At 37.2% G+C, this 9,843-nt stretch overlaps 1 long non-coding RNA gene across 1 annotated transcript; it reads left to right on the plus strand.

The window, feature by feature from the left end:
* Positions 1-1,506: 1,506 nt before the first annotated feature.
* Positions 1,507-5,240, plus strand: LOC113099728 (uncharacterized). The gene is made up of 3 exons (XR_003289513.1): positions 1,507-1,621; positions 1,775-1,860; positions 4,637-5,240. It is a non-coding gene; the product is annotated as an uncharacterized LOC113099728 (long non-coding RNA).
* Positions 5,241-9,843: the final 4,603 nt, after the last annotated feature.

The following is a 9,843-nucleotide window of genomic DNA, read 5'->3' on the forward strand; positions in this document are numbered from 1 at the left end:
AAAGACATGAATGGTAGAAGATTAAGATGTGAGTGAAAGAAGAAAGTTAGAGCAAAGATGAGAAATATACGAGGTAGTCCTGCGCAAGATATGAGACAGAACTGAGAAAGATAAAACAGAAAAGGATGAGACAGAGAAAAGAAAGGCGGCAATCTAAAAGGAAGAACGGGACAGTAATGAGGGAGACAGGAAAGATGAGGTAAAACAATTAATAAGAGATGAGACAGATGGGGAATACATGAAACAAAGAAGATCGAGATGAGAAAGAGATGAGAAATACACTCAAAAAAATGATTTTTGCTATTTGTTCAATTTAATTAATTAAAATGAGCACATACAACACAACTCTTTGTAAAAATGGTCCCAACTTAATTTTATTTAACATAAACAATGTAATTTTCAAAAAATTAGGTTTACAAGATTTTTTTAAATTGAGTGAACAAGAATATTTTTCGTTCGTCTTAACCGGATGTACGTCATCAACTGAAACGGATGCAGATGGATTGTTCAGCTGCGTACATGTGAGATGGGTAAGTGGCCATTTCAATCTATCACCATCCATCTTATTTAATTAACAAATTAATTAAAATATGCTTTGTTAACATCTTGTTGCGCACCAGAAAGTTATTTTTCTATAAGCATTGTATGAAAATAGCTCTTAAGTGTGTCGTTTCTAGCTGATGTTAGGTTTCTGGACTCAGCACGTGATGCAGTCATATATTTAAATCATTCTCTTTTTTACGAAAAGTATCAAATAAAGTTAGCATGAAGAATCGCAGAACAGAGAGAACAGAAATATATATTCAGTAATACCATAAATTAATGTATAAAACCAGTGCCATAAGACACCCCCGATCATTAGAAATGGCCAAACTGTCCCACAGGATTTTAAATTCTTACTCTGCATTCAGCTGTTGTTAGGGTGACAAAAACGTTTCAGATGTATATTTTAGTTCTTCATCAACTGTATATAGTTTATCGCTAGTAAAAACGATTTGAGATGCCAATCAAAGCGCGCAGCAGCCAATCCAAGGCTTTAAATTAGTCACGCTTGTTGAGTTCACCTGTTCGTGACTGAATTCACCGCGTTCACGAAGGCCCTCGTCTTAAACAACAAATAGAGTTTTAGCGACGTAAGTACGAGATAAATTTCGCTGCTTTGGTAATTGTAAGTCTAGTTTTGCATATCTTTTGCTAGATTATGGTCATGGACCGACTTATGTCTGTGTAGGCAGCTAATAACATCATGTTTCTCCAAGCGCTTGTACGTTATGTGTAAATTAATGTTATTCTGTTACTTGAGATTAATATATCAAGAGGATAATCGACAATAATGATTTGTCATAAATAATTTGGCAGCCTGACCCTGTACTAAATACTTTTTTTTCTTTGTAGCATTTTAAACTTTTTTTCTTTTCTTTGCTGAATTGCCCATAAACAAGACCTCTGTAATTTATGTCTTCAGATTAATGCTGAATTTCGTCGGATCACAACCCTTACTTTACTATCCAAATTCCTGTCCCAACTGTATCAGTTTTCTGATGATCAGCTGAAAGTGTTTACCAAAAAGGGTGGAGCGTTTAGAAAAAGCATTCGGGATGTGATGGTGCCAATGTCTCAGGTTGTATTATTACTTAAATTTTTTTTTTTATTTAATTACTTTCTAATACAAGCTATTGATATAGTGCTCTGTAATGGTCAGAGATGTGTATTGGAGGGTGTTATGTCAAATGTATAAATGTCAGAAACTGAAAACTTTTGTCTGTTTTCTTAGAATGGAGACCAAGCAAGAGTGCATTCTCAAGGGGCTATGCATCCACCTGAATGAAGATCCACAGGATCTGGTGAATGGAGTATTTGGTGAGTATAGAGTTCTCTTTCATTACAAACAGTTATCACAGGTAATAACAAATTTGACGTGCAAAAGAAGTGACATGAACTGCGCATAAAATGGTTTGTTCAATTTAAAAGCAGAGACACTTTCTTATATACTTTATCTTTTGATATATTTTAAAATTCAAAGAAAACTGCTGATGGGGAAAGAGTTAATGTCAATTTTTTAATGTTCAAATATTGAGTAAATTGTAAAGCCAAGATATTATTTAAATGACTGATGTTAACTTCACTTTAAACATTTGTACTCCACACAGCGACTGGTTTAGGTTTACGTGATATCATCCTGTTTGATAAGCAAAGTTCTTAATAGTCAAGTCAGTTCTCCTTTATTTATATAGCACTTTATACAATACAAATTGTCAAAGCAGCATAATTAAACAGGAAAATACTTTGTCTATAATGCAAGAGGACAATAAAAAACAGTTTTGTTTTTTTTAAGCTAAAAGTCAGTTCATTGATTATTCAGTGATGTCATCATCCAGTTCAGCTCTCTTCCAGTAGTGTCTGTGCAATCAGTCAAGCATCCCCAACTAACCTAACTACTAACAACTAACTAACAAGCCAGAGGTGACGGCAGCAAGGAACCAAAACTCCATTGTTAACAAAAAAAAAACCTTGAGAGAAACTTTAATAAGTTGGGGGGCCAGTTCTCCTCTGGCCAGATGAAAAAATCAGTTTAATTCCAGGCTGCAGCAAAATCAGATTGTGCAGAGGACTTGTCTAGTTTCCATGGTCTTGTCCCGATGACTGACTAGTTGACGTGGTCTTCGGAGGTGATCTGTCTCTGGGGCGCATCTAGTTGGCATGATAATTTCCACTAACATTCAGGGATGTAGAGGTCATCTCTAGGACGACCAACATATTTTATTTCATTTCAATTTAAATACAGTATATTTTATATTATTTTAATGTACACAATACTTCCAACGTTTATATTTGTATAAAATTTTAGAAGTACAAATTCTATATTTAACATTAATTCAGGTATAAGACCTTAGACTGCCATCCCTGCTATTGGCTCATAGCTGAAAGATGCTGTTACTAAATCCATAACCTGCCCATAAATAAACAGTATACAGTTCCGAGAACATACAGTAAAGGGACAGGTCACCTAAAAATGCAAATTCTGTCGTTCCAAACCCATAACACCTTTCATCTTCCGAACACAAATTAAGATATTTTGATTGAAATCCGAGAGCTTCCGTACCCTCCAACTAATAAATTCCCAGATCCAGAAACACAGCAGGGACATTGATATTAAATGTGACCTCAGTGTTTCGACTGTAATTTTGCAAAGCTACAAGAACACGTCAAATAGACTATTATTGTCCTTATTATGTTTATGGTCCTGGGAACTTTTTAATTGTGTTGCTGTCTATGCAGGGTCAGAAAGCTCTTGGATTTCAATCAAAAATATCTTAATTTGTGTTCCCATGATGAATGAAGGTCTTATGGGTTTGGAATGATGTGAGGTGGAATAATTAATGACCGAATTTTCATTTTTGTGAGAACTATACCTTTAACATACAAAGTAATTACATTCCGTTTGTTCAGGAATAAAGTAATTTATTCTATGCAAGGCACTAGTTTAGGCGAATGGCATTGCATGTATGTTGGTTTGAAAATAAAGTGACTAATGATTTTATAGATTAAATTAAACATACACAAACCTGTATTTTGGCAAAGAATTGGACCAACTTGGTGGTGCCAAGGACTGTACTGTTCTTAAGAAAATGGAAAAAAAGCTTGTGCTCAGTAACCCAACCGTTGTCAGAATGGGGGAAGGGTGTGCTATCACCCTTTTTGGTTGTTTAAATTGTGCCCAGCTTTTTTTTAAAGATAATTAATATTGGTTTGAAATAAGTAGTATGTATAGCTCTTGAATCCCTCCGTACATGTACTTCATTCTCAAATATTTTGATTGAAATTGAGAATGTGGATTTAAAAAATCTAATTTGTTAATGTCATTAATTTCTTATCACAAAAAGTATCTAAATTGTTTTAATTTCCAATTTAAACAGTCACTGAGTGATCGTTAGAGATGTTAAGGTAGCATAGTTATTCATTATTGTGATATTTACAAAGCTTCAGTATTATTTTCCTTTAGAGTGTAACCCACTGGTCTCTCAAAGGTGTTGAGGTTGGTTGTGATCTGGTGACTGAAGGCCATAGCATTGTTTTCAAATGACTTCCATAGCACATTCGTACAGCCACGAGCCGATTGGTTCACAGAAAACAATTGGGTTGTTTCTCTCCCAAAAATATCTATTTTCAATGTCACATTATAGCTTTTTATTACACTACTGTACCGTTATTTATTATTTAAATGATTTAGAACTATTTTATTGAGGTCCACAATTCTAAAATAAGCTGAGTACTAGGGCTATACGATTAACCGCAAGTGGTTATGAACGCGATATTTCGTAGCTTGTCAGAGAACTACAGCTCTGTGTATTAAGTGCGGCTCCATTTGAAAGCAGGTGGTGGACATTTACCGCTAATCACAGAACCGGCTTTACTGACGAGACACGCATGACAATCACATGCGATCAATCGTACAGCCCTACTGAGTACACACTTCTTAATGGCTGTTGCAGTTTTCATAAAAAAAAAAAAAAAAAAACATGGCATATAAAAAAAGAAAAAAAATCACAAGCTGTATAGTAATGGCATAATTTATGCAAGTATTTTTTTTTTTATATGCTAATTACAAATTTTTTATTATTTTTTTTCCCCAAAGGATGATGACCCTGCAAGAAACAAAGCGGACATCAAGAAGACCTTTTTGGGGATCTGTGTTGTAAAGCATGAATTTTCTGATGCAACAGAAGACCCTGAAGATATCGGCATTGTACTGGAAGATGTGGAGGTGCTCTCTGGTTTAGGTAATGTAGCATTGGCTACAGCCCTGCTACTTGGACTAATATACTCTTTAAATCTTACTCATCCACAGGAGTTCCATTACACTTTTAAGATGCTCCAAAAAATGATTCTTGAACTGGACTTGTGTAAATTGTCTGCCAAAGCACGGGCACTGAAAACAAAACTCCTCCGTTAGGTGTGCTGTGTTTGAGGATCACTTTGTGAACACTGTGTTTTATTTTCTTGTAAGCTCGTGTTATTGTTGTACTGCATTTTTGCATGGTGAGCAGAGGTGATTAAGTCTCTCAACCTCATTTAATTGGCTCACTCATTGAATCTCATGTTAAAAATAAAAATAAAATGCTGTTATTCTCTTGTATGCTCATGTTTTATTTGCATTATCATTTTTGAACTTTGAAGAAGGCATGCAAGGTTAAATGTGCTCAAGTTTTCAATACAGATTTTTACAAAACTTAGTGACTTTAACATTCACTTTTTCTTCACAGTAGACTATGGGTATACATTAAAAAGGTTTTAATTTAATAGAACCGAAGAGTCTAAGTTTAATGATTAATTTTTTTTCTAGTAGGCAGGACAAAACTTTTTGTAGTTGACATTGCATTGTTAGATATGGTAGACATGACCAAATTGAATGTAGTTAATATGGCATTGTTATATATAGTAGGTCTGACAAAATTCAGAGTAGTTAACCTGACAAAATCTTCTCTATTAGGCATGACAAAACTTTATCTAGTAGGAATGGCCATTTTTCTTTTTGTAATCTTGACTAAAAGAATTTAAGTTGTTTCAACAAGATTACTACAAATCGTTTCAAACTAATTCGATTTTGTTTGGAAAATGTAATTAAATTTCGTGGAAAAGTTTACTCAAATTTTTTTAAGTTCATTCAACAACTTTTTTTTTTGAGTGTAGATGATACGGGGAAACAAGAAAGTCATGAGAAAGAGTCTGGCCAATCTAAGAAATATGATGTAAGGATGAGAGAGATTAAACAAGAAAAAAGATGAGACGGAGAAGAGAAAGACAGCAACGTGAAAGGAAGAATGAGACGGTAATGAGAGAGATATGACAAAGATGAGGATAAAGATAGTGAAGAGAAAGCGTGATAGAGAGATAGATGGCAGCCGTCAGGTGAAGAGGAAGCAACGGGTGAGTAGACACCTCTGCAGTATTTAGCAGAGACTGTGTGTGTGTGTGTGTGTGTGTGTGTGACAGCTTTTTGCATGACTAATGTGCCAGTGAGAGCCTGAGTCTGCGTTTACTGCCGCCCAGAGCTGCCCAAGACCAACAGCGCCGCCCGACCAATGAATATTTAAAGCCTGTGTGTGTGTGGGGCTAGGATCATTTATTAATGCCGGCGGAGGGAGAGAGATGAATAGATTGGCTGTGTACACAGAGCCAGGGCCAGGACGAGGTGAATGGCAGAGCAGTGTGTGTGTGTGTGTGTGTGTGTCACCCTGCGCTGTCTTCTGTTTGGTCTGAGGGACTGAAGCCCTGCATCTATTTATAGATCCATTATACATCCATTATTAATCTCTCCATCCAGCCCTGATGAAAAGAGAACCATCACCCGAGCAACCGGACCACAAACGCACACGCAAATACACACACAAAAGCCAAGGCTAATCGCAGCTGCATACGGAAAAAAATGTGTGTCAATGTTCCTTTTCTGTTTACACACACAAATTTCACATAGTCAACAAAAATGTATTATTTTTTTAGAACTGCTCAAAATATTCATGTTTAAAATACATAGTCTTTTGATTGCTACCGAATTTGGCTAGTTTTAGATTTAAAGGTTGCAGTAAGCGATTTCTGAGAAACACGGTTGAAAGTGGATCGGACTGAGCACCAAAACAGATTTCTAGCCAGTCTCCAGCAAGGGACGTGTCCACTCATGATGGGGCAGCTGCATGTGTCCTTTGGGGGCAGAGCTGTCAAGATAGGCCTATGATCCTTTGAGGAGGGGTGTGTTTGTTTTGGTGATTTCAAAAAGCAGCGGTGTTTCTCAGAAACTGCACTTTTAATGAGGCAAACAAGGTCTGAGCTTAACTATAGGTTTTTGTATTTGTTTCCATTGGTTTGGTTTATAGCTCCTTATTTGTCAAATGTTGCATTAAAATCCACACGCCACATTAGCCGCCTATTCTACTTACATAATGTGATGTATTTCTGAGTAAATAAAATCCATACAGGAAAATAGTTTATTTAGGCTTCACTTAATAGTGAGTATCAATGGCGGAAAAAGTTGTGCTATTTGACTTTATGTAGGGTCATAAGTGTTTTTTCCCCCCTATTCTTTTCAGATAATTTTATATTAACCAATCAGCTGTGCGGGAGGATCTTTAAATTTTGTAGTGATTGTGATTGGTTTAATTTATCTTTCCTTTACATCCTTGTCAAACATCTTGAGTAAATAATCTTGATATTAGCTCTTTTGGATTTGGAAAAGTGTTTACCAGCTATAAACTGTGTTTGTATGTAAAGTGGGATCAGTGGGATGAGTTAATTGCATTTAAAACCATAGATTTTGCTCCCTGGGCGATTTACTATAGCCCAGATTAGCTTGTACCTTTTCACGAACAAATTTAATGTAGAGATATAAATAAATAAATAAATAAATATCACCCTATTACTCTGGAGGATATAAAAATGAGTTTCACAGAAGATGAGAAAGTGGAGAGAAATGCAACAGACAACGTTGGAAATGCGCGCCGCTAACATTCTGGAAGAGAAAGACGGTGAGAAAATGCTACACAAAAGTAGCCTAACTAGCTGTTTACTTTCCTTAATGTTATGCGTGTGGGGCTACTTCGAGATTTCTAAACATTGTTTACCACTGCTGTTGATCTGTTCAGTTTCTCTGAGGTTGAAAGAGCCCTAGGCTATATGAAAATCGTGTGTGTAACGGTTAGTTGTTTAACCACAAGCCTTTACAACAGGGTTTTCCCCCCTCTGGGTCTACAGGTGTGTGTTTGCGCGTAAGCTACACAGACGGACGGATTGACTCATATCGAGATTGTGAGGAACTGACGATGAGCGAAAACGAGAAAACGTGAGTGAGAGTGAAAACACACGCACGCACAGTCTCTCTCTCTCACACACACACACACACACAGAAAACGAGCAGACAGATTTCGCTCTGATAATGTGTGTGCGAAGGAGAAGAGATGTTTGTCGTTTACTTTGCCTAATGAATAATCACTATGGCTCCGAGTCTTCCCTCATTTTTCAAAACCTTGCACTTTTCTGAGCGCAGCACGACGGCTGTGTGCGCGTGTGTGTGCGCGCGCCTGATAGGAGTGTGTGTGTGTGTGTACTTCCTGAGAGCCGAGCAGCATTAACTCTGCCTCCGGTTTCCAGCGGCGAGAGGAAGGGAAAATTAATTTTGCGCAGAGGAGAAAAGCGTGCGTCCGGGACAGAGGACGCTAAAATCTTATGTACAACCTAACAGAAGGGGTCTGAAGTCAAGAGGGTCAAGAGTGTACAGCAGGCTGTCGTAAAACACAAACACACACACACATACACACACACACAGACAACATATTTGATTATGACGGCGAGAGACGGAGCCGAGGATTTCTCATTTTGAACCCCTGACGTCCCTGTAATACATTTCTGATAAATGATTGTGTTTCAAAGTAATGAATTAGCCTCATTAAGCGGATGACTGGATCTCAAGAAAGGCGAGGGAAAAACTCCGAAGGGGGAGGTGCGGTGTGTGTGTGTGTGTGGGGGGGGGGTATATTTCATCAGCGAGCGGAGAAAAGAAAGCGCGTGTGTGCGCGCGAAAGCGGGAGGGCGGGGGAGAGAGAGAAAACGGGCGTGTGTCTGCGCGGTAGGAGAACAGAGGAGTGACAAGCTTTGTGCGGAGAGATGGAGCAAGCGCAGGAGGAAAGCCATGGAGGAGGGGGTGCGGGAGGGAACCAGCCTGGTGGGAGATTAAGAAGGGCTGTTTTAGCACAGCGTTCCCGCTGGCTTCTTATCTGGATGGTTGATACCGCTCTGAGCCGGCGCTGCACAGAGACGGGTTTCCTTGTCTCTAACTTTCTCCCTCTTCTTCTGACTCTCTGAGCTGATGCTTTGGTCAGTTGTGTGTAGCACACCTGTGCTGCCTGTTTCCATGTGCTTTTCCTTGTGCCACTCAAAAATTTATCTCAGTAAGATTTTTATAATTTAGGAATTGATTTAACTTAAAATATAGCATATTGTTTTGGTATTCTAGTTTTCATGTTGTCTGTATTTAAGATTTTTATCTTTGTGTCTCTTTCAGTTCTCTGTATCATGTTTGTATTCTAGCTTTTTATTTTCATGTCTGTTATATTATTTTCAGTTCTCTTTTTCTCTTACATCTTTTCACTTATTTTGTGTCTGCACTAGTTCTTGTCAGTTTTTGTGTTTAAGTTTTGTCTGACGTGTCTGTATTCTGTTTTTCTGTTGTCTGTTTTACTTTTGTGGTGCGTCTGTACTCTAGCTTTTTGTTGTCTCTTATTTTTGTCTGTTGCATCTGTATTCTGTTTTTCTGTTGTCTGTTTTATTTTTGTATGTTGTGACTAGCTTTTTGTTGCATCTGTGTTTTAGTTTTGTCTGTCGTGTCTGTATTCTGTTTTACTGTTGTCTGTTTTTTTTTTGTCTGTTGTGACTATTCTAGCTTTTGTGTTGTGTCTGTGTGTCAGTTTTATCGGTTGTGTTTTCTGTTTTTCTGTTGTCTTTTGTCTGTAGTGTCTGTAATGTAGTTTTAATTGTGTCTTTGTTTTAGTTCTGTCTGTATACTAGTTTTTTTGTTGGTCATGTCTGTTTCAGTTCTGCCTGTCATGTCTGTGATTCTCTTTCATGTCTGCATCTTATTTTTGTGTCCATATTCTGCCATTCAGTTATTTTATGTTTTTATTAAAGTTATTTATTGTTTAATTGTTTCAATTCTCTCTGTTGTGTCTGTCTTGTAGATTTTGTTGTGTCTGCTTCAGTTCTGTCTGTATTCTATTTGTTGTTTGTTCTTCAGTTTTCTCTGCTGTGTCTGTCCTTTATTCTCTTTTTTTGTATTAAGTTGTTTTTTCTGTCTGT

This window comes from Carassius auratus, unplaced genomic scaffold (assembly GCF_003368295.1).
Source record: "Carassius auratus strain Wakin unplaced genomic scaffold, ASM336829v1 scaf_tig00217025, whole genome shotgun sequence".
Lineage (NCBI taxonomy): Eukaryota > Metazoa > Chordata > Actinopteri > Cypriniformes > Cyprinidae > Carassius > Carassius auratus.